Below are 26,519 nucleotides of genomic sequence, written 5' to 3'. Positions count from 1 at the left end.
CGGTGAGAAGAGACAGGAGACAGAGTGTATCACCTTGCTTGAGCTGGAGGTTAGAAGTCTAAAATCAAGGTATTGGCAGGGTCGGTTCCTTCTGAGGGCCTTGAGGGAAAGATCTGTTCCAGGCATCTGCCCTGGGCTTGCGGATGGCCGTCTTCACAGCATCTTCCTTCTACGTGTGTCTCTGTGTCCAAATTTCTCCCTTTTTATCAGGACCTGAGTCATACTGGATTAGCACCTAATGGCCTCATTTTAACTTCATTACCTCTGTAAAGACCCTACCTCCAAATAAGGCCATATTCTGAGGTACCAGGGGGTTAGGACTTCAACATATGAATTGGGCCGGGGGGACACAACTCAACCCATAATACTGAGCTAAAATTCCATCTGTTCTCACGGCACCCGCTGGCCCCTCTGCCTGTTTCACAGAAGGGCAAAACTGAGGCCCAGGCGCGGCAGGCTGCCCATCCATGGGAGCTACAGTGAATCATCGGCGGGAGCCAGAAGCTGACCCAGCAACCCGGACTCCCAGCCCGAGTGGTCACCACAGGCTCCTGTAAAGCCAGAAGGCAGAGGCTTCCGAACTGGAATCTGAATCCATCCAATACTGTGTGGTTTGCTCAGAGAGCCTTTTATTTACTTTAAAATATAGACGTATAGGGAGCTGCATGTCCTCCAACATATGTGCAACACCCTTGGTTCAGATGATCTGCAAAACCCCAAATTGTCCCCATTAGGTTCCCAGGAACCTCTTTGCTGAGCACAACTGGACCTCAAACCCCACTGCCTGGACAACCTCCAGTTAGTCATTCCGGTCACTCTGGAGTCTGAAAATCCCTCACATGACCCCCATCCCAGCCCCTCCTTTGCCACATCATCAGAATTCACTAAGTCCATGCTCAGTTCAAATTCAAAAATCTTTCTTTTTCCCCCTTTTTTCAATATCCTAAATTATCTTCTAGGTCACAGGGGACAGTCTCCTCCCAGGTCTCCCAAGGGTGATCTGACAATACAGGGACTTAGACTGGACACTAGAGAAACTTCCAGATGCACCCAGCACAGCTCAGACAGCTCTGATCAGCCTCTGAGCTGGAATTCAGTAGACTCGTACCTTAGCTGTGCTGGAAGGAGATTATTGGCTATAGAAATTCTGAAGGTATACCTGGTTCTCTCTGGGACTCAACTGAGTCCCTAAATAATGACATCAACTTCCTGTGGATTCCCCACATGGGTATAAAGGCATTAAAACATGTCCGAGGAGAATCAACATATTCCTCCAAGGGAGCAGGACTTCTCAGGGACGGCCATGGTAATCGCTACCACCAGCAGTTCTTTGTGAGGAGCTTCTAGGAAATGGCACAGTGCTCTTCCTACAGACGAGGATTCTTGAGGTTCACAGTCAGAAGCACACACAGTGGGAAATTCTAATTCAAAAAGATACATGCACCCCAATGTTCAATGCAGCACTATTCACAATAGCCAAGACATGGAATCAATCTAAATGTCCATCAACGGATGAATGGATAAAGAAGATGTGGTGTATATATGGAATATTACTCAGCCATAAAAAGAATGAAACAATGCCATTTGCAGCAACATGGATGGATCTAGAGATTATCATACTAAGTGAAGTGAGAAAGACAGATATCATACAATATGATATCATACATTGAATCTAAAAAAAAATGATACAAATGAATTTATTTACAAAACTGAAATAGACATAGAAAACAAACTTATAGTTACCAAAGGGAAAAGGGGGAGAAGGGATAGATAAATTAGGAGTTTGGGATTAACAGATACACACTACTAGATATAAAATAGATAAACAACAAGGACCTACTGTTTAGCACAGGGAACTATATTCACTATCTTGTAATAACCTATAAAGGAAAAGAATCTGCAAAAGAATAGATATATACATATAACGGAGTCACTTTGTTGTACACCTGAAACTAACACAACATTGTAAATCAACTGTGCACCAGTAAAACATAAAAATAAAAAGCACACACAGTAGCCCGACTCTTCAACCACCAGTGTGCCTGTCATTTGCCTGTTTGCTCCCCACCCTCTGTGCCCTCTCTGCTCTGCTCCACGTTGCTGGAAATCATGTTCCGAGACTCCCTTGTCCTCTGACTCGGGGACAGCTCTGACATGGAAGGCACGAGAGAGGCTGAGGGGCAGAAGGAAGTGGGGGCCACACTGTTTCTACCCCTCCCTCTCTGCTTTGGGTAGATCTCAAGCAGCCTTCACTCTGCAGCTAGCTCCCACCACACGGGCTGCCCACGGTTTTAGCTTCTGCCAGGCGACCCCCATCCTGGTTGCCAGGAATGTCACACCCCGGACCCCTCCAGCCCCAGGGGTGTTAAAAGCTTCCCGGTGCCATTCATCCCTGCTTGGTTTCTCAGCTGTCCCCCCTCTGTGTAACCAACTCCCTGTGTTCAACTCTCCCTGTAAAATACTCAGGGTGGTTTCTGTTTTCTCTCTGGCCCCTGACTAGTACAGCAGATGACAGAAATCCAATTCAAACCAGCCAGGAAAGAGGAGGAATGTACTGCCTCACAGAAGGAAACTGTGGGCAAACCAGGGATGCAGCTGGATCTCAGGAGCCATGGCTCCCAGAGTCCTCTCATTGCCGGCTTCCTTCCCCCGGATGGTTTTCCTCCATGTTCCCTGGGAACGGTCCCCAGCAGCACCAGGCTCACATCTCCAGGTTCATTGCCAGAACAACTGTTGCTCTTTCAGTCTGAATTGAAAAGACGCAGGTAAGGACTTCTACTGGCCTAGCCGGGGACATGTGCCTTCCTCTGTGGCCAAGGGACCAGGAACTGGTTGACAGAGCCCACTAGAACCACATGACTGGGGGCAACTAAGAAAATAAGGCCTGAGGCACCCCTTACATGATCACGTCCATCAGGGGTGAAATCTCAAGGCAGTGAGAGGTCAGGAAAAAGAAGGTAAGGAAGCAGGTACAAGGGATGCATTACTAAGTTGTCCACAGCGTCACGGAAGGCCACGCCTGCCTCTCATCACACCGGACACCTTGACACATGTGAGGCATCATCACTGCACCTAAGGACAGTGATCAGATGGCAAGAGGGAGAGAAATGTGTCTACTGAATCCCTCCCATCTCCTGTCTCTCGTAGGTCAAAGTTGTCCACACAGGGCATTACCTCCCTGACACTACTGGGTTGTCGCATCACTTGGCATCCTGGGGGAGTCGCTGGTGAAGCCAAATGCCACACTCTGCTGTGTGAACTTCATCACAGACCAGAGTGGGGGAGATGAGGCCCTCCATGGATCAGGTCCACTGTGGCAGGAGTGACGGAGGCCATGCTGGAGCCCAGACTCATCCCAGGGAAGGGGATCACTGGCAATCCTTGCAGGTGTGGCTGCAACAGGTGAGGATCTCCGTGAGCAAGCAAATCTCAGGTGATGCTAAGGTGGTGGGCTTCAGGGACACAGATCCCAAGAGAAGGAAGCACGGTCCCAAGAAGGAAGGGGTCCTAGACAGACAAAACAATAGGTTTAGGGATGGAATCTGCCAGGTGGGATCCATGCAGGGTATTTCTATTCCATACTCATCAGGGCAAACAAAAGAGGTGTGGGAGATGCAGACAGAGGCTCAGAGGCCAGGTTTCTGGAGCAGTGAGTGCCCTGCCCTGCTCTCCAGGTTCTCAGCCTCCCACAACGGCCCTCCCCTCTCCTCCTTCCCTATCTGATCACCTGCTCTGTGCCAGATACTGTTTCAGTGTCTAACGCAGTCTGAGCCACATGCAGACATCCTGAACACAGGCACTTCCCCCTTCCTCCACCCTGACCGAGCCAGCATCATCTCCCCCGGGTCTCCCGCAGTCACCTCTTCAATGGTCCCCGTGCTTTTCTCTCTTTGCTTCACTTCTGTCTCTTCTATACACAGCAGCCCAATTGTCCTTTTAAAACCCAAATCAGATCATATTTGTTTTGTCCCCTTCTTCAAACCACCCCCTGCCAAGAAAAGATTTCCCATCCCACTTCAAACAAAAGCCTACTCATAGGGCCTCTACGGGACATGACTTTTAGGCCTCCAGCCACCTGTCCACTGTCTGCCCTTCATTCACCCCAGTTTCAGTCGCACTGGCCATTTTGCTGTGTCTGGAGCCCAGCCAGCACTCTCTCACCTCAGGGCCTTTGCTCTCGCTGTGCCTCTCCATGAATTATTCTTTCCCACATATCTTGGCCCGTGCCTTCATGTCTTCTAGGTCTCTGCTCAAAACCACCTTCCAGAAAGTCCTCCCTGATCACCCAAGCTAAAATAGCACTTCTGCTTCACACTCTGTCCCCTTAATCTGTTTTACTAATTCTCACACACTTATCACTCAGTGACATCACATTGTGTGTGTGGGTGTGGGTGTGTGTGTGTGTGTGTGTGTGTGTGTGTGTGTGTGTATTTCTCCCCCTTTGCCCTCCCCGTTAGAATTTAAGCCCCATGCAGTTTAGGCCCTTTTATACCCCTACTGTAGCTAAAACAATGCCTGGCACTACCAGACTCTCAATAAATATTTGTGCAATGAATGGATCAATCTAGTGAGGGACAGATTGATCACCGCGCCGTGACAAGTGCTAAAACAGATGTGAGAACATCATGGAAGCTTTGGGTTTGGTTCTCCAGTCAGAGGGATCTGGGAAGTCCCAGAGGCCACCGGCAGCTGGGACCCATCCTGCCTGCAGCTTCCAAAGCAGTTCAAGGATGAGAGAAGATGCTGATCAGATTGAGACGGCTGACAGGGAGAGGCCAGATGACCTCTGCTGCAGGACAGTGCAACGTGGGCATCAGGGTGAGCACAGTGAAGTCCCTCAGGGCCTGTGTTTAAAACACGGCTTATCGTCTATTCGGAAAATGTTTGTCATAGGATGTCAGGGTGAGGGGAGATCGGGGATCATCTAGGTCAGCTCTCTTGCAGTATAAGTTAGGAAACTGAGTCTCAGAGAAAATAAATGACTTTTTTCCAAGTGACACAGTGAGTTGGTAGCCAAGCCCATTGTGATAGATTTTTAGACACTCTTGGGCTCTCAATTGCTTAAAGGAGTCAGTCCTAGGGTCACACTTCCTCCTATCCGACGGAAGACTGTAAGAAACTTTCACACCAGTGATTATGAAGGGAATACTTGGCTACTAAAAGAAGCTTCACTGGATTTAAAGTTAAAGCAATAGAGGGATTTAAGCATTTTCTTACTCTTAAAAAAAAAAAAATAGGTTTTGTAAACATGAGGTTCAGGACCACACTTGTGTGAGTCCCCCTTGCGCTCAAAGTGCCAACCAGCTGCCCACACATGGTTAGTACTCAGTAATTATAGTTGACTTAATTGGCTAAGGAGACTGGAAAGTCATTCCTCTGGAGGAAAAGAGCCGGGCACGAAGTTTGGTATTCTCTCCATTTTGCATCCATATGGGGGGAAGATGAAAGAAGGCTGAAATTTCAGACTGGTGATGGGAGGGTTAGAATCACAGACCAAGGGATTTTCCTGATTCGAATAATTCAGCTATGGATTAAAAAAGCAACAACTTTCACCACGCAGCACTCATGATGTTTCTCTCGATTTAGAGAGTAAGAAGAGTTGGTGTGAAACTTGGGAGTCATTCATGCCCTTGTAGACTTTGACTGCAGTGGGTATGTCAAAAAAACATCCTACGAGGGACTTCCCTGGCGGTCCAGTGATTAAGACTCCACGATCCCAACGCAGGGGGCATGGGTTCGATCCCTGGTCCAGGAACTAAGATCCTGCATGCTTTGGGGTGCAGCCTTAAAAAGACAAAACAAAACAAAATGTCCTACTAAAGCTCTAATTACGAAATTATCAACATTTTCCAACAGCCATCAATATTAGGCAGGAAGCTGCTCTATTGTCCTTAGGGGTTTGCCTCTCTTTCAGCTTGGTTTTTGAGACTTCAGTTTGCTCACAAATGGCTTTAATAGAGTTCTGTTCGCCTCCAGCACGAGGCCACCACGGCCATGTGCCCGGAGAGCAGCTCTCTTCTTTTAAAACAGGAGCTCTTACAAGCTGAGTCAGCGGATCGAAATAGACCATCAGAGAGTATCCCAGGGACAGCCAAGGACAGCGCCACCCTCAGGGCCAGGCGAGTGGGGACCTTATCCTAGGCCACTCTTCAAAGGCCGTAATCGGGACTCGACACTCCGCACAGGGCAAGGTTCTGGGGGCAAAGGGATTATGTTAGCCCAATGCCCAGTGCCCCCTTCTGAACCACACTCTGGGTCCCTGCCCGGACCTCTGCCCAGGGCTCCTCCTCTCGAGACGGGACCAAACCCCTCCACTAGCACCCACATAACTGGGTTTTAGAGGTGGCCAAACTTGGCTGCCGGAGCTAGTGCAACCCCGCACGTGCACTGAGTGGGGTGGGCAGGACCAGTCCTCCCTTGCCCAGAAGGTTCTGGACAGAACTCTGAAGAGTCTGAAGTTCCAAAGTAGAAGCCGATCTTCTAGGTTGTTGTAAAGGCATTTTTCAAGGAAGGAGGAAAGAGCATACACGTTTGCAGCTCTGTTTATGACTTTGGAATACTAGCCATACGCTAGATGGACCTTCTACTCTGGGTCCCACCCATAGGAGGGCGGGGCCTGGCTGGGAAGGTGTTTCTCTTCATCAAGGCCCTGGGGCGCACTGCTTCGGGGTACAAAGCCTGCAAGGGGGTGGGGGTGGGAGGTACTGGATGACCCAATTCCCAGAGCACCAACCGCTTCCTCTCAGGCACTTCTGCAGGATTCAGCCCCGAATCTGAGCTGCCACCTTCCTCTGACGGAAGGAAAAAGAGACTTTCCCAGGGTGTGCAGTGAGTTGCTGAGTTCACTGCAGTTAAGTCATTCCCAAAGGGGAATGAGACAAAAATCGGAGAACCTTTGCTGGGGGAGGGGAGGGGGACTCAGGGGATTTTGGAAGGGCCTAGAGAGGTTGCTTTCTCTGGAGTGTGATTCCCTACCAGTCTTGGAAGGCTGTCGAGAGATGGGGAAGAGGGTGAGGGAGGAGGACAGAGGCGTTCCTGGTTTTCTGGACCCTTGGAGCCAAGTGGCTGAAGGAGTGGGGTTTGCCTTTGCATCAGGTGGCAGCGGGGCCCAGGGGAATTCGTGGAGCCCTAGAGCCACAGACAAGGCTGTCAGGCCCGCCCTGCCACTTACAGCACAGCACGCAGGCCTACATCTCCACAAGGCTCTGTGCCTAGGGCCCGCGCTACTCTGGGGACCCCTGAAAAGTGTGTTTTTCTTAGTTTCTTTAAAAATTATAAGCAAAACTGAATATCATGAAAATGAATACATAATCATAAACCCAGCCTGAATTATATTTTTCTTTGTACCAATGTAGTCATACAATATAATTTTTAACATTTTTCTCTGGAAGAAGGAGCCCACTAGGGCGAGGTGTCTCAGGGCCACAGAAAACACATCGGGGCCCTGACAGCAAGAGGCCCTGAGGCGGCTGCAGCCCCGGGGCGGGTAGATGGCTGGGACCTGAGGACCCTCTCAGTGTCAGTCAACTGTACCAAAGCTGGGCACGGAGCAGCAGCGCGTTGAATGTGGCGATCCAGCACTTAGCAGCAGTCAGGCACACAGCCAGCATCACAGCTACTGGGAATTGCTGGTGACTCTTCTGACCACTCGCCCCCAAGAGCTGGCTGAGCACGTGGGTGCAGATCATGGGCTTGGGGTCAGACAAATCTAGATTCCAATGCTTGCTTTGCATCTCACCAGAGTCATGGCTTTGGGCCAAAACCTCAGTTTCCCAAGCTGTCAGATGTGGATAATACCCTTTGAGGGTAGCACAGAGCCCCACACATAAGAGCTACTCGGCTCATGGTAAGGATGAACACTGACCGTTTCAGAGCTAGGTAAGAGGCAGGGGCCCACAGGGTAAAAGAGAGGCACCTTTCATCCCAACGTATCTCCCCTCATAGCTTCGCATCTGCCATTTAAACTCCTGTTTGTTAAAAGGTAGACAAGAATCTCAGGGGCCAAGTGGGACCGTGAGCTAAGGGGGAAGAGGTGTGAGAACAGTAACGACGGACCCTTCCAGTGTCGAGCAGCTCAACATCCAAAAGGCATAAAAAGTACTGAGTGAGGGTCTCTGGAATAATCTGAACAGATTCCCAGTCCAAGACTGGAGAGGACAGAGAAGAGAGGGAAAGAGCTGGGCCCCTCCCCCACAGGGGAGAGAGACGCCGGAAGGTCTCCACTCCAGGAAGCTGGGGGCCATCGTCCTACGTACTCACTAGAGAGGCTGATCGATCTCCCTGTTGCATCAGCATACCCTCCAGAGGCCATGCCATCCATCCCTCCGCCTCCAGGCAGGACTGCTAAGAAACCCCAGGGACACCAGGGAACCTTCTTGCTTTTAACGTCTCTAGGGGAAGAGGGACTTTGCAGCCCCTTCCTCTCTTTCTGCACATTTTAGACAGTTTACAAATATGTCTCCGAAATGGTGCCTAAGCCACAGAACTTCCTGATGATCTGAAAATCCCACAGTGGCCTCTGCCCCCCTCTCCCTTTCCTGCCACCCTCCACTCATCTGACTTACACCTTCCAGCTCCCACCTGCAAGGGACCCTCTAGGCTGGACCTTAATTCCAAAAACCAGTTTACAAACCTTTTTTTTAATATAATGGCTGATTTTTTTTAACCTTTTTATGTTAGGGTAAAAAACAGAAATCAGCTAAGTCCAGACCAACGACCTGTCTTTCTAAAAAATTACTTTATTGGACAAAAATCAACCAAATATTTTGTTTTTAATTTCCCAAACCAAACAACATATGTGGATCCAGGCTCTAAGTTTCATACCCTTCTCCCCACCAGCTCATCCCTGACGCAGAACACAAGTAAAACCAAACAAACAGGAGAGGAGGGGTGAGCAGAACAAGGCTCATTCCTTCCGGGCCAGCTGCCTGGCTTCCATCAGGCCAAGCCTGAGACCTTTGTGGTCTAGCCACATGGTTGATTATGATTTGGAGGCTGACAGGGCTGCACAGGCATCTGCAGAAGCTAGAACCCTCTGATAACTGCCCACACATGGAAGGAAGCAGGATTCATTTCAAAGAAAAATCATACCATGGGGCTAAAGCATCGATCAGCCAGCATCAGGGCAGAACCTTAGAAATGATTTATTCAAAAGATGCAGCTTTAGAAATGAACGCACAGGTTCAGCGAGAGAAAGCACCTTAACTGGCAAGGCGGCGAGGCAGGACTCGTCCTAGCCGGGGCTAGAATCCAAGGGGTCCCAGCCCGCTCCCCTAAGCTCTTTCCATTACACCATTTTCCCCCAACACCCCAGCTGAGAACTGAACAGCCAAGGGGCAAGTTCTGGGTCTCACAGGGCTTTCATTTGAAGTATCAAAAGGAAGCAGAATGCAGATTGTCTCCCCCACCCACTTTCTCCCACTCAACAGTAACTAAATGAACTCAGCTGAAAGTTTCCAAAGAATTTCACTTTGGGGCCAAGCCCAGAGATGGAAACTTTTAGCCTGGGAAGGGAATTTAGCAGGAAGCAGAGCAAGTGAAAACAGAAGGTGGGATTAGGAGGTAACGAGAGGGGCATCAGGGCTTCCGCGCAACCGGCCCATGTGGCCCAGCCCCACGCCTGGTCCGACCTGTGATCTTCCCCCAAGTGGGGCATCCAGCTGCTGAGTTGCCAGGTATGCATACGATGCCCTGGCAGGTTGCCACCGTCCTTCTTCCCCCAGCGCTGGAGTCACGCGCGGCTCTGGCCTTTGTCCTCTATACCTGGCCGGCTCGCTATCTCCCTGTACCCTTTCCATCAGAGATATGACTGAGGGCTCCGAGCTGGGCTTCCTCTGGGGAAGCTAACCAGGCCTGACCTAATGTGGAGGCCCCTGGGGTCTACAGGAGAGGGTGCCAAGGGGTCTACAAGGCCTGTCACCAGCACCAGAGGAGTCACTCAAATGACCAAAATCTTTCAGGCAAAAAGCCCCTAAGTGGAAGGACGGTGACTGGAGGGGAAGCTCTCATTACTGGGGCCTCCAAACCTCCCTCTTGCATCCCCAAGTAGACTTAGGCATCTCCCCATCACAAAAAATAATGCTTCTCTGAAGAAGAAAAGATCTGACACCACCTACTAAGCCTGCTGGGAGCATTAACCGAAATAATGCAAAGGAAGTTTGAGCTCAGGGACTGGCACTTAAAACTAACCACTGACCATTAGAACAAAAGCCCCTTGAAGCAGGGCACCATCTGGCTGTGAGGCGCTTTGTCCCCAGTGCCTGGCCTCCCCCTGACAAACGGTGGTGCCTAGTTAATACGGAATGGATGCACGGTCACATATTAGGAGGAAGTGGAGTGCTGTGGGGACCAGGAGAGCCACACACACGTCACCAGCAGCCAGGCCTCCGGTCCAGGAAGGAGGAGGAGATAGCGCATCTCTGTGACATGAGGCTGCTTCCTAGAATCTCTGTGGACCCCAGAGAGCTCCCCCAGGGAAGCTGGCCAGGGGAGAAGGTTAAAAGCAATAAGGTGGGCCAGTTACAGCTGTCAAGCCCAGTCCCAGAAGCCGAGCTGAGGTCAGGAGCTGCTCTTACAGCTACACTGACTTGCGTCAACCTCTCCCACCGCAGCCTCCACCTGGGGAAGCTTAGAAATCCCCCGTTAGGAGAGTTTTCCTTTACCGGAGCCATTCCGGATACAGCCCATTCTGTGGCCAGGAAACAGCTGTGTAAGCACGAAGCACCCTGACACAATGAGCAGGGGCTGTCATCCTCAGTACAACTGGCAAATGAAGTACGATCCCCATTTCACATACAAGGAAACAGGCATGGTGCCCCGTCACTCTCCCAAGTTCTCACAGCTGCTGGGTAGCAGAGTTTGGATTCGAGCCCACCCAGCCCCTCCGGCCCAGAGTTTAGGCCTCTCATTCCCACACCCTTCTCCCTAAGAGAATGACAGCTTAACGTGATGGGATTTAGATGGATTCAGTGCCATTGGCTTAGCCCAGGAGGGTGTCCTGGAGGAAGCAGGCCTTGCTGAATTCTGGGAAAGCAGAGGAGGCATCTCTAAGGAACCCAGGAAGGAACAGGCTTCTGGAGCAGGACCCTCAGAAACAATGGCCAAGTGGGGATCAGGCAGCCCATGAACACCTTTGGGATGACAGATAACAAAGACTTGGATGTCCCCTAAACATCACCCACAAGCTTGTCCTGGTACCTGGAATTGTCCTGTATAAAACAAAAACAAAACAGAACATACAAAAAAGCTTGCACTCTTTTAGGCCCAGGAGAGCAGTATTTTTGGATCAAGGAGAGTCGAGGTGTTTTCACTTCAGCCATCGGTCTGGTCAACAGACCTTCAGAGGTGTCAACTGTCCTGGTGTGGCCCCCAGAGGTCTCACAATCTGACCCCAATCTCCCTTTCCAGTATCACTTCCCCCACCTCCCCCAGCTTCCCACAGTCCAGCCACACATATGAATTAATGTCCCTCAACCCTTTAACTTTACCTTTACTCATCTGTCCCATCAGCCTGAGCTGAAAACTCCTACTCATCCTTCAAAGTCCAGCTCAAATGTCACCATCCTGTTCCAGGCAGACTTTCTAACTTCCCCTGGGCTCCCCCAAAATTAGTTCTCAGGACCAGAATGAGTCCTGAATGCCTTGCACTATGGTTTATTGTCTATGAATCTATCTTTTGCCCTAAAATCCCTCCAGGAAGACTATCTCACCTTCATGCCCCCCACAGGGATGAGCACCTTCTTATCAGTATCCCTCTCAGAGGGTGTTGAAAGGAAAATTTTTTAATTATTATTGATACATATTTTTTATTTCTGCCTTTTTTACTGTGGTAAAATATACAAAACATAAAATTTACCCTTTTAACCATTTGTATGTGTACTGTTCATGGGCGTCAAGTACATTCACATTCTTGTGCAACCATCACCACCACTCCTCTCCGGACCTTTTTCATCATCTCCAACCGAAACTCTACACAATAAACCCCTCAGTCCTCCCTCCCCCCAGCCCCTGGTAACCACCGTTCTACTTTCTGTCTCTGAAAGTAGAGCGCACCCATTGTTTTGCAGGGGAGACAGAGAGGTCCAAGAAAGTGAAGTGATTTGTCCACGATGATGCTGTCCTCTACCACCCACTTCCGCTTTCAGGGCTTCTTTGGAATGATGTCCGTGATCTTAACCCCCTCCACGTAACTGTCCTTTCATAGCCCCCAGGCTCTCCCCAGCCGGTTCTTCCCTAACCATCCAATCTATGGCAACATGACCCCTGCTTTCACCTTAATCCTGCCCACACCACCGCTGACTGGCTAATTCGCACTAGGCACCTGGCCCTTGAACCCAGTCAGAAGCTTATGGCCTGTAGACCCATGGTCTCCCTCTCCAGCTGGCAAACCCCCTCCACGTGTGAGATGTGACTCACCAGTCCTCCGAGGGTGGGCTCAGAGTTCTTGGAGAGGAGCCAGCAAGCCCCTGGGTCTGGGCGCCTCACCCCGACGCCTGGCTCTCCTGTACCCCCATCCCTCCAGGCCCCTCGAGCCTCCAGGCAGTTTCTGAGGTTTGGAAGCAGCAGAGAGTTTCCCCCGGCCCTATATTTTCTTCTCCCACTTCTCTTTGCTTGAAACCATTTGTAAGCAAAAAACCATTTGGGGTGTTGTGTTTATTTTTCCTAGTTCCACGGGAAATTACTCAGAATGTGTAAGTATGTGTTTTCCTTAGAAAACAGATTCCTTTACATTTTGGCTTTGTGGTTTCCAAGGCAAGTGGGGCCCACAGAAACCTAGGCTGCCAGGAGGGCTCCCCCTCCAGGAATCCTCTAGGCCTCAGAATTACACCCTTCCTCCTCCGGGGACCAACTACCCCCTCTAGCTCCCTCTTGGGCCCCTCAGCTTCTCAAGCCCCCCAAGACTTCAGCCCTGGTGGGCCAGACATGTCTCCAGCAGATTCTCCCTGACTGCTCGATCTCAGTCCCTCTTTCTCTCTGTTTGGGGAAGATGTGCGGGTAGATCAAGGCATGAAATCATTTCCCCTGCCTTCCCCTGGGCCGGGGGAGGTCCCTGTGTCTCCAGCATAGCCTTGAAGCAGGAGCTCTAAGTTCTAATCCTGGCTCCGCCTCTTGCTAGCTGATGAGCTGTGAGTAGGTCACTTGCCCTCTCTGTGCTTTGCTTTCTTTGCCTGCAGATGGGCCTGTTAATAGCATTTATCCAGAAGGCTACCGTGAGGATTCAGGAGTTAACGTGTGTCGTGTGGTTAGTGCGTTACCTGGCATGGAATAAGCATCCCATCGTGTTTCCTTTTGTTTCTATGCATGTGTCTGACAAGTGCTTTTAGTCCTTCTAGCTGTCATCCCAGCCCTTTCCTCTTAGTCGGCAACGGGAGTTCGAGACAGGAGCGGAGAAGTGTGGGCTCCTTTCCGTGGCTTGGCCTGCTGACCCAGAGGTCCTTCTGTCCCCCTGAGAACTGGCCTTTCTTTTCGCACGCCCATGTTCATAGCAGCACTATTCACAATAGCCAAGAGTGGAAGCACCTCAAGTGTCCTCAACAAATGAATGGACACCGAAAATGTGGTACTTTATTTGTAATACTTAAAAGTATTATGGGGTGTAATATTGATTTAATATCCCATACAAATAGAATATTAGCCTTAAGGAAGAATGAAATGCATGCTACAACAGGGATGAATCTTGAAGACATTATGCTAAACGAAATAAGCCAGACACAGAAGGACAAATTGCTGTGTGATTTCTAACATCCCTTCTATACAATTCCCAAGTAGACAGGGAGCTAATTAGGGGGGAAGATTTACAAAATAAGGGGGGCTGGAGGATGGGTTCTTAAGAGCCAAGAGAACTTGGAACAGCTATGACTCCATGTGCACCACAAATCCCACCCAGGGGGACCCCCTGACCAGCAGGATTCAGGTGATTGAAAGTTTGGCAGCTCCAGCATTCTGAGACACTGGCCTGGATTTGCTCTAGCAGAGGATTCATACCATGTAAGGGTTTACGGGTCTCCAGGGCCCCAAAGGCCTCATTCTGCCCAGGGATAGCCTGAGAGTTTGAGTTTCCCCAGCCAGCAATGACCTACCTGCTCCAGCCATACAGCACTTCACTGGGGACAAGTCCTGTGGCCTCTGCTACCTCATTTGACCCTCACAGCAGCCTGGCAGGGGGGTATGAATCCTCATTCCCACTTTACATACGGGAAAACTGAAGCTCAGGGCAGCTACATGCCTAGCAGAGCTAGGAAGAACTCCCACGACTCCTGTCACCTCCTCAGAGGAGGCACCGTGTGGGCCTGCGGGGGTGTCATTGTCCCCCTGGTGGAGGGCGGGGAGTAGAACACCAAGGGCAGGAGCCCATCTCATCCTCTGTACATCCCCTACCTCTCTGCCCCAAGTTCCACTGGAAGGAGCTAGAGTCAGGGAGGTTCAGTGACATTAGACGGGGGCCAGAGACTTATGCCCAAGGCTTCCTGAGCTTGGGCAAGTCACTTCGCCTGCCTGAACCTCAGTTTCCTCATCTGTAAGAAGAGAGATTGCGCAGGTTAGCAGTTTGCGTATTTTAGAGTCAGATCGTTGCTTTTCCCCCAAATGAATCTTACTCTAAACCCCAACCTAAAAACAGAAAAAGCAGGGCCATTCCAAATAAATCTGACCAGAGCCCTGGCAGGGTAGCAGCCCATCAAACCTCCCTCATCCCCCAAGGCCACTCCATAGACCAAAGACAATGCAGAACACAAATGGAAAACCACTTCACGTTCTCCACAGGGTCACTGAGGGACAGAACTCCTCAAAGCCCAATGTGGGCCTCTTCCCCTTCTTTTGTCTTCCTAAGCGCTCAGCCACCATCAAACCGCTGTCAACTGCCACATTTTAATTTCCAATCACAATAAATGCTTAGCCAGCACCTACCCTTGGCTGTCGGCATTAGTTATTTATTGCTGCCTAACAAATTACCTCAAAACTTAGTGGCGGGCTTCCCTGGTGGCGCAGTGGTTGAGAGTCCGCCTGCCAATGCAGGGAACACGGGTTCGTGCCCCGGTCCGGGAAGATCCCACATGCCGCGGAGCGGCTGGGCCCGTGAGCCATGGCCGCTGAGCCTGCGCGTCCGGAGCCTGTGCTCCGCAACAGGAGAGGCCACAACAGTGAGAGGCCCACGTACTGCAAAAAAAAAAAAAAAACAACTTAGTGGCTTAGAAACAATAAATGTCATCTCACACAGTTTCTAAGAGTCAGGAATCCAGGAGAGGCATAGCAGGGTGATTCCGGCCCCAGGTCTCTCAGGAAGTGGCAGCCAAGATGCTGGCTGGGACTGCAGTCATCTGAATGCTTGACTGGGACAGGAGGATCCACTTCCCAAAGGGCACACGCACACAGCTCTTGGCTGGAGACCTCAGCTCCTTGCTACATAGGCCTCTCATGACATGGCAGTGAATTCCCCCATAGCGGGTGACCCAAGGGAGAGGAAGATGGAAGCCACAATGCTTCTTATGACCTAGTCTCGGAACATACGCTGGCATTGGCACCATATTCTATTTATTAGAAACAAGTTACTAAATCCAGTCCACAACTAAGGGGAGGAGGACCAAGCTCCATCTCTTTGAAGAGAATAGTATCAGAGAATTCATGGACCTATCTTAAAACCATGACACTGTCCAAGACCAGACTTGTGAACTCCTCTCCCAAACCCAGCCCCATTCAGCTGGTGCCTATTAGAGTAACCAGTACCCATGAAGCAAGCCATGAGCATCTCGTATGCTAATGCCCCCTCATGTCTAATGGAACACCAAGTCCTCTCATGCTTACCTCCTAACATCCTAACCACTGAGTGGTAGAGAGTGATGGTTAAGATTGTGGGCTCCTGGTCCAAACCCTGGCTCCACTAATTACTAAACCTCCATGTGCCTGTTTCCCCATCTTTAAGTGGGGATAACAGTACCCACCATATTGTGAGGATTAAACACTCCATGGAAAGCTCCCAGAAGAGTGCCTGGCACATAGTAAACACTAAATAAATACTCACTGTGATATTTCTTGAATTCGGATTCCCCTCCATCTTCACTGTTCTAAGCCATCCTCACCTCTCAACTGGATGATTTCTATAGCCTTCTATTTGGTCTCCTTAAATATACTCTGTTCTCAAATCTGGTCTCCTCAGAGCGGAGCCAAAAGGAGCTTTGCAAAATGCACCTTTGACCACGTTCAACACCCACCCTCTACCACCACTGCATAAAAACCTTCAAAAGTTTCCCACTGAGCTCAGGATGAAGACAAAGCCTGACTCTGGCCTAAACGGTACTGTACTGCCTGGGCCTTTTCTCAAGCGAGTTCCTCCATCTCTGCTTTTCAGATATTCCTTGAAAGCACCATTCTTCTGCCCACCACAGGGCCTTTGTCCAAGCTGCCTCCCCAGCAGGAATACACATACTCCCTCACAACACCATCCCTCACCTAGACAGAGTCTCGCGTTTTTCCAGTCTCAACTCAAGTACCATTTTCCAAGGAAACCCTCCCTGACCTGCAAATATCCTTAGAACATACATCCTATCCGCAATTACTCCATCAATCCCTCTCTCTCCCGCTTGACGCTAAGCTCCATGGGAGCAGAGACCACACCTGCCTTTACTTACCACCGTTTACACAGCTCCTAAGCCAGTACCTGGCACAGGGTTGGTTTTCAGTAAGTGTTTGTGGAGTGAAAAACTGGAATGTTCTCTCAGGTATTTGCAGCAAGGGTTCCAAGACCCAGGGACTGGCTGACAGAAAAGGGTCCACCCTCATCCTTCCTCACCCACACTGAAGGTGCCAACTCACCAAGCTGGACCACCCCTCACACTCCGCAGCCTGTATAAGCATAAACAGATACCGGACCCCTTCTGGGAGCACCAGAAACGGGGCTTCCTGCCTCACTCTCCAGCTGGCTGAGGTTCTCCACACTTCTGAGAAAGTGGTGGATCGGTTTCACCCATGGCTTTCTTGGATGCCTGGGAAAGGCTCATGTGTGCCTTGCTTCCCCGAGGCTAGAGCTTCTCGTAGTCCAAACCCCTGACCTTCTCCTCAACTGCCCTCCCTGAAATCAGGATCAGGAAACACATTCAGTCTCCACTTAACGTCCCTCTTTGCTCGACTTTAGCCCCATTAGCCCCATGTTGGTGACTCTCTCTCCCCAACTCTTCCACCCTGGCACTTGGAGAGGCAGCATAGGGTGGCAGAAGGAGACTGCCACCCATGTCTCTGCCACCAACTTGCTTATGGCCTTGGGAAAGTCACTTTTTAAGTCTGAAAATACACTATTACTCCTGCCTGCTCCCTCCCTACATTCACTTACTCCCCCCTGCAAGTGCTCAATACTCAACGCCTGCAATTATCCCCAAGGAACTTCCTTCGTGTCTTTCCCCAGCCATCCTCTGATACTGGGGACACTCTCTGTCACACAGAAAGGACTGCTCCTCCCTGGAAAGATTGTGTCCTCATTCCAAGCCGAGCACAAAAATCCAAGTCTGGCCCACAGAAGGAAGAAAGCCTGCTTCTCACATCACACAGAGACCCTCCATTTTGCCCATGACCTCTGCAATTGTCCTCATTGGCCATTCTTGTCCACACAGCTATCTTACTTATTTGGGGTCTCTTTACCACCACACCCCCGACCCTCCTTGTTGCTGGTGTACCCTATGTTAGGACCCTGTCTTCTTCCTAAGGTCTGAGGTTTTCCTGTTCCCACCACTAGAGTCACATGATCTTCACTTGCAGCTCACCCTGTCCCAAGTTCTAGAATGAATCTTAACAGGAAGCCAGGAGAGAGAAGGAGTTTCAGCCTCTACCTTGGACACGCAGCTTCCTTGCAGCCATCAGCCGTGAGTCATGGGCCCAGGTCTGCATGCTACCCTCCCTGCTGCCTCGGGCCCATCCTGAGCCCTATCGTGACATCCTGCTTCGAAACCAGCCCTGATGATGACCCAGAACCCTTGTCTCACTCTCACTCCTGCTCTTGCTCCAAGGCCCTGCTGTCAGATGGCAGACATCACTGGACCACCTGAACTTCCAAAAGTCACCTGCTGCAGCCCCAGGAGGTGGGCTGACCATCTGGTGTGATACCTGCCTCCCTACTCTGGTCCTCTATCCACTGACCCAGACCATGACCTTGTAGCACTTGTCTTCCAGCCTGGACTGTCCCCGAACACAGTCAACCTTGAGTTTTCTCTTTGCTTTCTCCCCCAGTTATAGGTCTCCCTCAGTTTGTTCGCTACAGTGGAATGACCCAGTGGATTTCTAAAATATCCCTTGCAAGCATTTCAAGGACCCCAAAGGAGAGTTGGAAGAGACTCTTAGCTCAGTCCCTAAGATATAATGTTCCTTTCCTTACATCCCTGTGCTCAAATTACTTATTCATTCAACAAACTTTTGTTTTGGAGAACCTCATCTCTGCTTGTCTCTATTTTACCCACTGGCATTGAAGCAATGAGCAAAATAGACAGGAACCTCTGCCTTTGGGGGTTTGCAGACCAGTGAAAGCCCAGCAAAGAAGGAGCCAAAGTCCAAACAGGGAGTTCCCTCTGCCTGATCCTGAGGCCCCTCCACTCACCAAGTGGAGTCAGCCTTTCTAGTGCCACCATCTTGAATCCCAAAGCATGGAGGTCAGTATTGTCTCCTTTCCAGCTCAACTCCTGTTCTAGCTGTTGCTCTCCATGATTTCCCTTCCAGGGAGGGACAACAGTGCCCCCTGGAGCTTTTCCAATATCCCCTTGTTTTTCCTTCCCCCCTCCTGGTTCCTTCTCCTCTTCCTGGGTCAGACTTACTAGTCAGCACTTTTACCCCAGAGGAAGGCCTGTCCGTCCCCTCTCCAGGAAACTGCCCCCCTTTTGTTTTGTCTCATCAGCATGGCAAGGCTTCCTCGTCCTCCATGAGGATTTTCTCCTCCCCAGAGGCTGCCGCTGGAGTCCACAATGACAGGAGAGCAGAGCATTTCCCAGTCGGCTGCCAGCCCTCAGCAGAGCTTGGCCTGGGGCCCGTGTAAGCATCTCAGGAGACAAAAATCAACTTTCCTGGACTCAGCCCCTGGCTTTCCAGTGAGAGCCCACAGGATCCGCAAGCTGCTGGCACACCCTCTGGAAAGGACATATGGGACGGTAAACAGGACTGTGTATGTCCCGCAGGCTGCAGGCTCCATGGGACGAAGGCCTGGCCCTTTCCAGAGAGGACCTGCACATGCGCTCTACCTCTGGTTCCCACGCGAACTTGGTGCACACCCGACCTGGGCAGAGGCCTAGCCTTTGGGACCCCTGACTCCCAGGGCAGCTGAAGGACTCCTGGGGGTGCTGAGGTCGTGACAAGAGCTGGGACCTGCGATGCCACACACCATGATGCCACACACGTGCCATTGGCTCTTCCCTCCCATTCAGGGAATTGTCCTGCACGGCCTAACGTCTCAGGGTCCTATGGCCACGGAATGAACGATGAAAAATTGCATACGTGCCCCCTCCCCGCATCACACACACTCACAATGAGAGCCATCCACCCTCACAGGCCAAATACCCAGCCAGATGCCAGTACCCAGGTGAGTGGATGGCGAGGGCCTGCCTCACCCAAGTGTGGACCTTCTTAGGCGTCTGCACTTATCCAGGGCCCTCCAGACCTAGATTCGGACCATCACTAGCATCCAGCCACCCTCTGCAGGGGGCTGAGACACCATGTGGGTGGGCAGAGAAGGGTGGCTCTCCCAGTCAGTCACGACAATGCCCCACAAGGGTACAAGTTGGGTCAAGACAGAGAAGGGCTGCGGAAATCTAACTGGGCTTCTGACGCTAGGGTGGCAAACTCGGCCCCTGAGGAAGAAAGCCTGTAGGAGGCTTGCATCTTCCCTCACCAAGTGTCTCCTTCCCCAGTTAGAAGAGTTTTGAACGATAGAACACCGGTTAGTTCTGGTGCAAACCAGCCCTGAGCTATAACCCAAGATGACCCAGAAACGGAAACTAAGGAAAGAATTGTGGCTTTAGGAGACCAGCTCTCCTGAGAGGAGAAAGCGGCCAAGGAAATAGTGGCGAGCCCACTGACCTTGGGAACCCAGCGAGACTCTGTGTCCCAGCTGCCAGGACAGCAGGTGGCGGCATTCAGAAGTCACAAGGGACGTGATGGCAGCAAGAGTGCTGGAGGTGCTCTCCGATGAGGCAGAGAGATTTCAGAGGGGCCAGCGAGCAGGCGTCATCCTTCCTGGAGATCAGTGCCAAAGAGGTCACCAACCAGACTGGGATTCTAGCTTCCAGATTCCAGACTGGGGACCAGGGATAGACCAGTTCTCCCCTCAGCCAAAAAGTTTCTACTGTGGAAATGCTGGGAAGGAATGACCAGCTCAGGAGGAGACAGGGGCCGGCCAGCCCCTTTGCTTTTGTTTCCTCTGCAGCCCCCAACCCCCTAGCAGACAGGACCCCGTGGTACCTCCTGGAACAGGAGCCATGACACGAAGAGCATAGCTAAGCAGAAGGGATCCGGACACACGGCTTCCGAACGACCTCCCTGTCCCTCTGGCGGGAGGCGGAAGGTGGAGGGGGTGTGGTCAATGAGATCAGCATTCTCCAGGCCTCCCCACACATATTTCAACCAGAACGCTTTACTTTCGTCTTCTTTTTTCATCTAGTGGGGTTCCTTTTTAGCTTCTTTTAAAGAAAATTTCACACGGCTAATGGGAATCTCTGGGCCCAATGATGCCCAGGGACCCTCCCACCTCTGACATGCGCCGTTCCACCTCTGCTGCCCCCTCCCTAGGATCCCCAGGTCCTGGGAGTAAGAGCTGACCAGCTAAGCTCCTCCAGGGTCAGAGCTGGCTAGCCACCACCCCCAGTATCCACTTGAACCAGCTGCCGTCAACCCACCTTTGAGTGTCGGTGCAGGGCCGAGCATGGTCATTCTCACAGGGGCAGCATTCCGCCGTGCCTTGAAGACCCTTCGAGAGCCCTGGAGAGACAGCGGCTGCTGAGGTCCCTGGGAGCAGAGCATAATGCTCCTGGCACAGTCGTGGGGACCTGTTCGGCCTGCTCCCCAGCTGGAACAGATGCTCCCTGACCAGGAGCCCTAGCCAATCCCCAGCGCCTGGAGAAGGAGGCCTCTCCTTCTCCCTGGACTATTAAAATGAGGCATTTGGATTAGCAATGTTTCCTAGAAGATGACTTGAGGAACTCCAATCCCATTAGATGCTCCACAGAAAGAGGTTCCTTTGGACAAATAATCCTGGGAAATTCTGCCACTAGACCAACCCTCTTGGAACTTCCGGGTTGCCCTTAGCATATTAAAGGCGTTGAGGATGCTACAGTGAGGCGGGGAGGAGAGGGAAAGCACTTTAACTTTGGGTGATGCCTGGGTCCTGCTCTAGATACTTTATCTCAAACCCTTTGGGGAAGGCACTATCATGAACCCCATTTCACAGAGGAGGGAACTGAGGCACGGGTTTTTCAGATATTAAGTAGCAGGGCTAGGATTTAGATCCGGGCAGTCTGGGTCCAGAGTGGGGCCCCCTCACCCCCTCACCACGCTTAGGCTCACTGGTGCCCAAATTGCAAAGGAGGATGAACGTAGCCTGTGCACTGCCTCCCTGGGCTCATCTCTCTTTCCCAGAACTGAAGGGATGGGGCTTCAAGGAGTAGACTGGGCTCTTACAACCCTCCAAACTCGAACATTCTCCGATCTTATCCTAGGCGGGGGGCAGACTCTGTGACAGGCTGTGTGGGAGGGAAGCTTGGGGACAGGTGGCCTGATTCAGCACCTCTCAAATTAGGTCCAAGCAGGTGACTGCTGCTTCCTCTTGCTTGCCACATGGTCGTCACTAAGGCTGCACAGATACAGAGAGAAGACCCAAAAAAAAGCCCCTCTGAAGACAAATGCACTGGACGGGGGTGGGCTGCAAATTCAAAGATGGAGAGAAAACATCCAGCTTCAGGGTTACCGTCCGTCTGCCCTGGGCTGGAGATCTCTACACCAGGCGTCTGGGCTGGAGCCAGGGGCAGGAGTCCCGTGGGTGGGTGGGAGAATGAGCGTGTTCAAGGTCAGCATGTTCCTGGGTCTCCTCCGCGAGCATGGGCTGCCTCCCCTCTTCCAGTTCTGGCCTGGTTCTTCCTCTCCTGAGCCTCCAAGTGCAGAAGCCTGTCCCCCAGGCAGGGGGCAGAGACCCCCCAGGCAGGGGGCAGAGACCTCCCAGGCACCCCGCTGAGCCTTCCTCCTCACCCAGGCCAAGCTACTCCCAAGAACAGAGGGAGATGGCGAGCTACCTCTGTGTCCTCCATGAGGATTCCTCTCTGCCTAGGCGAGGGCACTGCCATCCTCAGCTTGTGTGGATCAAAACACACATTCCAAGGAGCTTCTGGTCTCCCCCAGTTGGCTTGGAGAGCCCTCACTGATGGTCTGTTCCTCTGCCCCTTCAAAGCATGACTTTAGTGATGAAACTTACCCCAGCTAGGTCTCCCTGGTAACAGGGATGTTGGCCTTCCCTCTCAGTGTCTCTCTCTGTCTCTCAGTGTCTCTGTGTGTCTTTCTCGGTGCTGTGTGCATGTGTATCTCTCTCAGTCTCTCTGTCTCCCCATCTCTCTCTCAGTCTGTCTCTCTACCTCGCTCCAATTTAATGGGCCTGTCTCACGATGAAGCAAGGAGCTAGCTAGTCAGCTCCTGTGTCCTGTCCACAGCTGCTCAAGCTGTGCTCCAGGGCGTTAAGATGTGCTCCATGACAAGCATCCCAGGCTCAAACCCACCATTCAGGAGGCTGTGGCTGGAGAAGAGAGGGCAAAGCTGCACGGTGGGTCCGCACGCGGGCCCTGCAGACAGATGGCTGCACAGCGCTGGGCCCCCCTCCCGCCTCTGCCCCTTTGCCTTCTTAGCCCTGTAAAACAAAAATGATAGTCGCAACATCTACCCTGTAAGTTTCTGTGCACATTAAATAAGATAGGTAGGAGTGACTTAGCACACAGCACTCAATATTAGCTCTTATCATCCTTCTGATTTGAGGCCAGGGGACTTTTAGATCCCCAGAAAATGACAGCTCCTTGGCAGACACCCCAGCCTATGTAGTCTGGCCCAAAGTCAGGGGGGAATGTTGGAAGCTTCGGGAGGGTGAGAGAGAAGTGTGGCACCCTCACCAAGCTGAGCAGAGACCCTCTGGGGTTAAACCCACCTTGCAGATGAGGAAACTGAGGTCAAAAAGCCAAGGCTCTTAACCAGCTACGCTCTTCACCCCAAGCCCAGAGATCCTGCCCCTTCAGCGAGTCAACTTGGAATTTAGCAGAAATGACGAGGGGGTGCTGGGGAGCAGTGAGTGAGGAAGGAGGCAGGAGGGATTCCGAAACACCTGGGCCCCAGGCCTCAATGCTGACCAGTCCTGCAATTCCCCCGGGCTTCACGTTTTTCCAAATTCTGCTTCTCACTTCACCCTCCCCCTGGAAAGCCATTACAGGCAGGCCTCTCCCAAGCCTCTGTTTACAAAATTATAAGCTTCCTCTGTCCCCAGCCTCCTCTGGTTACAATAATACTCATCGGCTCTCTGGCTCTCCAGAGCTTTCAGCGGCACGGAAAATGTGACTTCACTCCTCAAGGATTTTCTGACTTAACAAAATGCTATGGAGGAAAGAAAAAGAAAAAGAACGACTCTGTCCATCGTTGGTAGAAAAGGCACCAGGGCTCCCGCGCCCCAGCCCAGAGTTAGAACCAGAAGCCCAAGCGGGTCCGCAGAGATGGACCAGTGACCTCACTTACCCAAGGGCTGGGTGGGCTCTGAGGGGAGCAGAGAGGGAAAAGGTCACTGAAGAGAAGTTTCAAGGGCGGAAGTAAAGTCATCTGCCTTGCCGTTCCCCGGTCTGACTAATTTATGATTCCTGCACTTGCTTATTTGTTCAGCCAATCAGTCAACGACTTACTTGCTCCAGATGCTTAAAGTGAGGGGCTCTGGAGTCGACCACCTGGGTGAGTATCCTGCCTCTGCCACCTGCTAGCTTCTTCACATTGGTGATGACTTTCTCATCTGTAAAATGGAGACAATAGAGTACTGACCTCATAGGCTGCTGTGAGGACTCATGAGATAATATACGCAAAGGGCTTAGAAGTGTGTCCTGCAGATCGTAAGCACCCAATCAGTGGTGGCTATTACTGTCGTCATTAGTTCCAGCCAACCTTCTCCAAGAGGACCGTTGTGTCCGATGCTGACTGTTGGGGGCGCCGATCAAGGCACCTGCTGTCTGGAGACCTGGCCCTGGACTCTCCCAGGCAAGCCCATTGCTTCAGGCCTTGAACAGAGGGGAGGACTTACTAGGTAGCCCGGCCCATGAGGAGAAGGGCTCCGTCAGCATGTGCAGTGGGCAAGGCTGTGTGGGGCTACGGGAAATTCAGAAATAGCAACCAGACGTGGTCTCCACAATTGCAGGTGTGCAACAAATGTCATTTTAAAAAATGGCTTTGAATCCAGCTAAATCTGTCTCTAAGCCCACATCCCACCTGGAGGCGGGAAATTCAGTCTCCATCATTAATGAGACGCTCACCCAGCCTCCCTCTCACCAGCGTTCATGGAGAGGGGAGCACGTGTGGTCGCGGGCCGCTTGTCCCCACTGGTTACTGCTGAGACACCCGGGCTAATGCCGCACAGGCCTCAGGAGCCCAGAGGCTCTGCTGCCTCTGAACCAATTAGTGCCGGAGAAACCCAGTCCCAGACACATCACACAGTCCGCCCAGGGGTCCTGCGTACCACGGGCACTGCCAGGGGAGAGGGCACTGGGCCTCGGGACTCTTCCCTCAGGTTTCCCCTCTCAAAGAACTCAGGCTTCCAGGGGGAAAATGCCAGAAAGGACTAGTATCTAAGCAATTCCTACTCTCCACCCTGCAGCATCAAACTCCAAAAGCAGGGGTTTCAAACGGGCAGGCTGTCGTCATGAGACCTAGGAGCGGGGCCGGGAAAAATACCAGGAGAACAGAACATGGGTCCCCCTCTCTCACACAAGTGGATGACACGGCTCCACCTCCAAAGAGGGACTTCCAGGGGGCATGACAGGACATCTCTACTCCCTCCCCTTACCCAAAGGTACAGCAGCAGTAAGCCACCAGGGATTGCTCAGGGGTAACAAAAAGCCCTCCAGGAAGCCCGTCTGTCCTCCCCTGAGCCTTCCTGAATGCGCTGCCCTCTTGCCATCCCCTATGTGCAGATGCCCTGGAAAGGTCTCTACCAAGTGGGATCAGTTGTCTTATCACCATGACCTTGCGGCGGAGGTCAGGGAGACAGGGCAGAGTAAGGTTTTTTTTTTTTGGGGGGGTGGGGCGGGGGGGATTGGCCATACCTCACAGCAGCATGTGGGACTTCCCCGACCAGGGATAGAACCCACGTCCCCTGCAGTGGAAGCATGGAGTCTTAACCACTGGACTGCCAGGGAAGGCCCAGGGCAGAGTTAACGTTTTGATCAGGAAGTAGCGCTGGTCCAGGAAAGAACTTGGAATTTACTTAGGACTTACTATGTACTGGGTGGTTCCGCAAGCACCCACCCTGTTCACTGCAACTGCACAAAATGAGTGCTGTTACTTCCCATGATGACAGGAAACAGCAGTCCCACAGGGAGAAGGTTCAAGGTCACAGACCATTGTGTGAGGGAGCTGAGACAGAACACCACCGATATTCACCAACAATAGTTAACAGTGAAATGACTTACGTTGCTATGACTACTCCCATTTTACAGATGATACTGCGGCGCAGTCACTAACTGGCTGCCCAGCGAGGATCAGAAAGGCTGACCCTGAGGCCCAGTGTCTTCACCACTACATTTTTCTCCTCTGGGTGAGGGGTGCTTGGTTGGAAAGTCCCAACTGTTCTGAGAATTAGAGGTCGGACTAGATTCCTGAAAATGACTAGAGCTCTATCCAAGGGCACTAGTGCCTTTGTATAGGACTAATAACTCCCATTATTTTGAAATAAAACTTTTATAAAATTGAAAATACAGATTTTGTTTAATCAACTCAAGCATTGCTTTGGGGAGCAGAAGATAAAACTTCTCCATTCCTCTTTGTCTCCTCCCCTCCCTGGCCCCCTCTGAAATCCTTAACTCTTTGAAATGAGCACAGAGATTTCTAAAGAGATGACCCAAGGGTGCTGAGAGACAAAGGAACACAGACTGTCAGAAAGAAGGACCCTTTCCTTGGACAGATGAGAAAACAGGTCCAGATTACAGGATCGACTGGCCCAGGGTCAGGCACACACACGTGTGCGCACACGCAGGTCATGCATGCTAGAGCTGGGGCTTGCACAACCAGCACCTGTCCTCCAGCACATCCACAGCGTACACACCATACACGCAGCAGCAATCTCTCCTTGAGCCCACCCCCTACACTGCCTGGGCCGCTGTGAGGCTCACACGTGGGTAACGACTGCCCCCTGGTGGGCACAGGACCACCTCAAGACCGGAGCTGTGATTAGGTCCTCCTGACATAAACCCCAGGCCTGGGGGCCAGGATGGAGGCTGCTCTGGGGACTGGACTTCCACCACTGTGGGTCAGGGGTCTTAGGACCAGGGGAAGAA

At 51.7% G+C, this 26,519-nt stretch overlaps 1 long non-coding RNA gene across 1 annotated transcript; it reads right to left on the bottom strand.

Moving 5' to 3' along the window:
- Window positions 1–1,671: 1,671 nt before the first annotated feature.
- Window positions 1,672–23,870, bottom strand: LOC141279140 (uncharacterized). The gene is made up of 5 exons (XR_012332979.1): window positions 20,859–23,870; window positions 20,425–20,642; window positions 20,044–20,199; window positions 14,950–15,153; window positions 1,672–3,507 (listed from the first exon to the last, which is right to left on the bottom strand). It is a non-coding gene; the product is annotated as an uncharacterized lncRNA (long non-coding RNA).
- Between the last annotated feature and the right edge of the window lie 2,649 nt (window positions 23,871–26,519).

This window comes from Tursiops truncatus, chromosome 7 (genome assembly GCF_011762595.2).
Source record: "Tursiops truncatus isolate mTurTru1 chromosome 7, mTurTru1.mat.Y, whole genome shotgun sequence".
NCBI lineage: Eukaryota > Metazoa > Chordata > Mammalia > Artiodactyla > Delphinidae > Tursiops > Tursiops truncatus.
The sequence above is the reverse complement of the archived record's forward strand: the minus strand, read 5'-3'. Positions and strand labels throughout refer to the sequence as shown.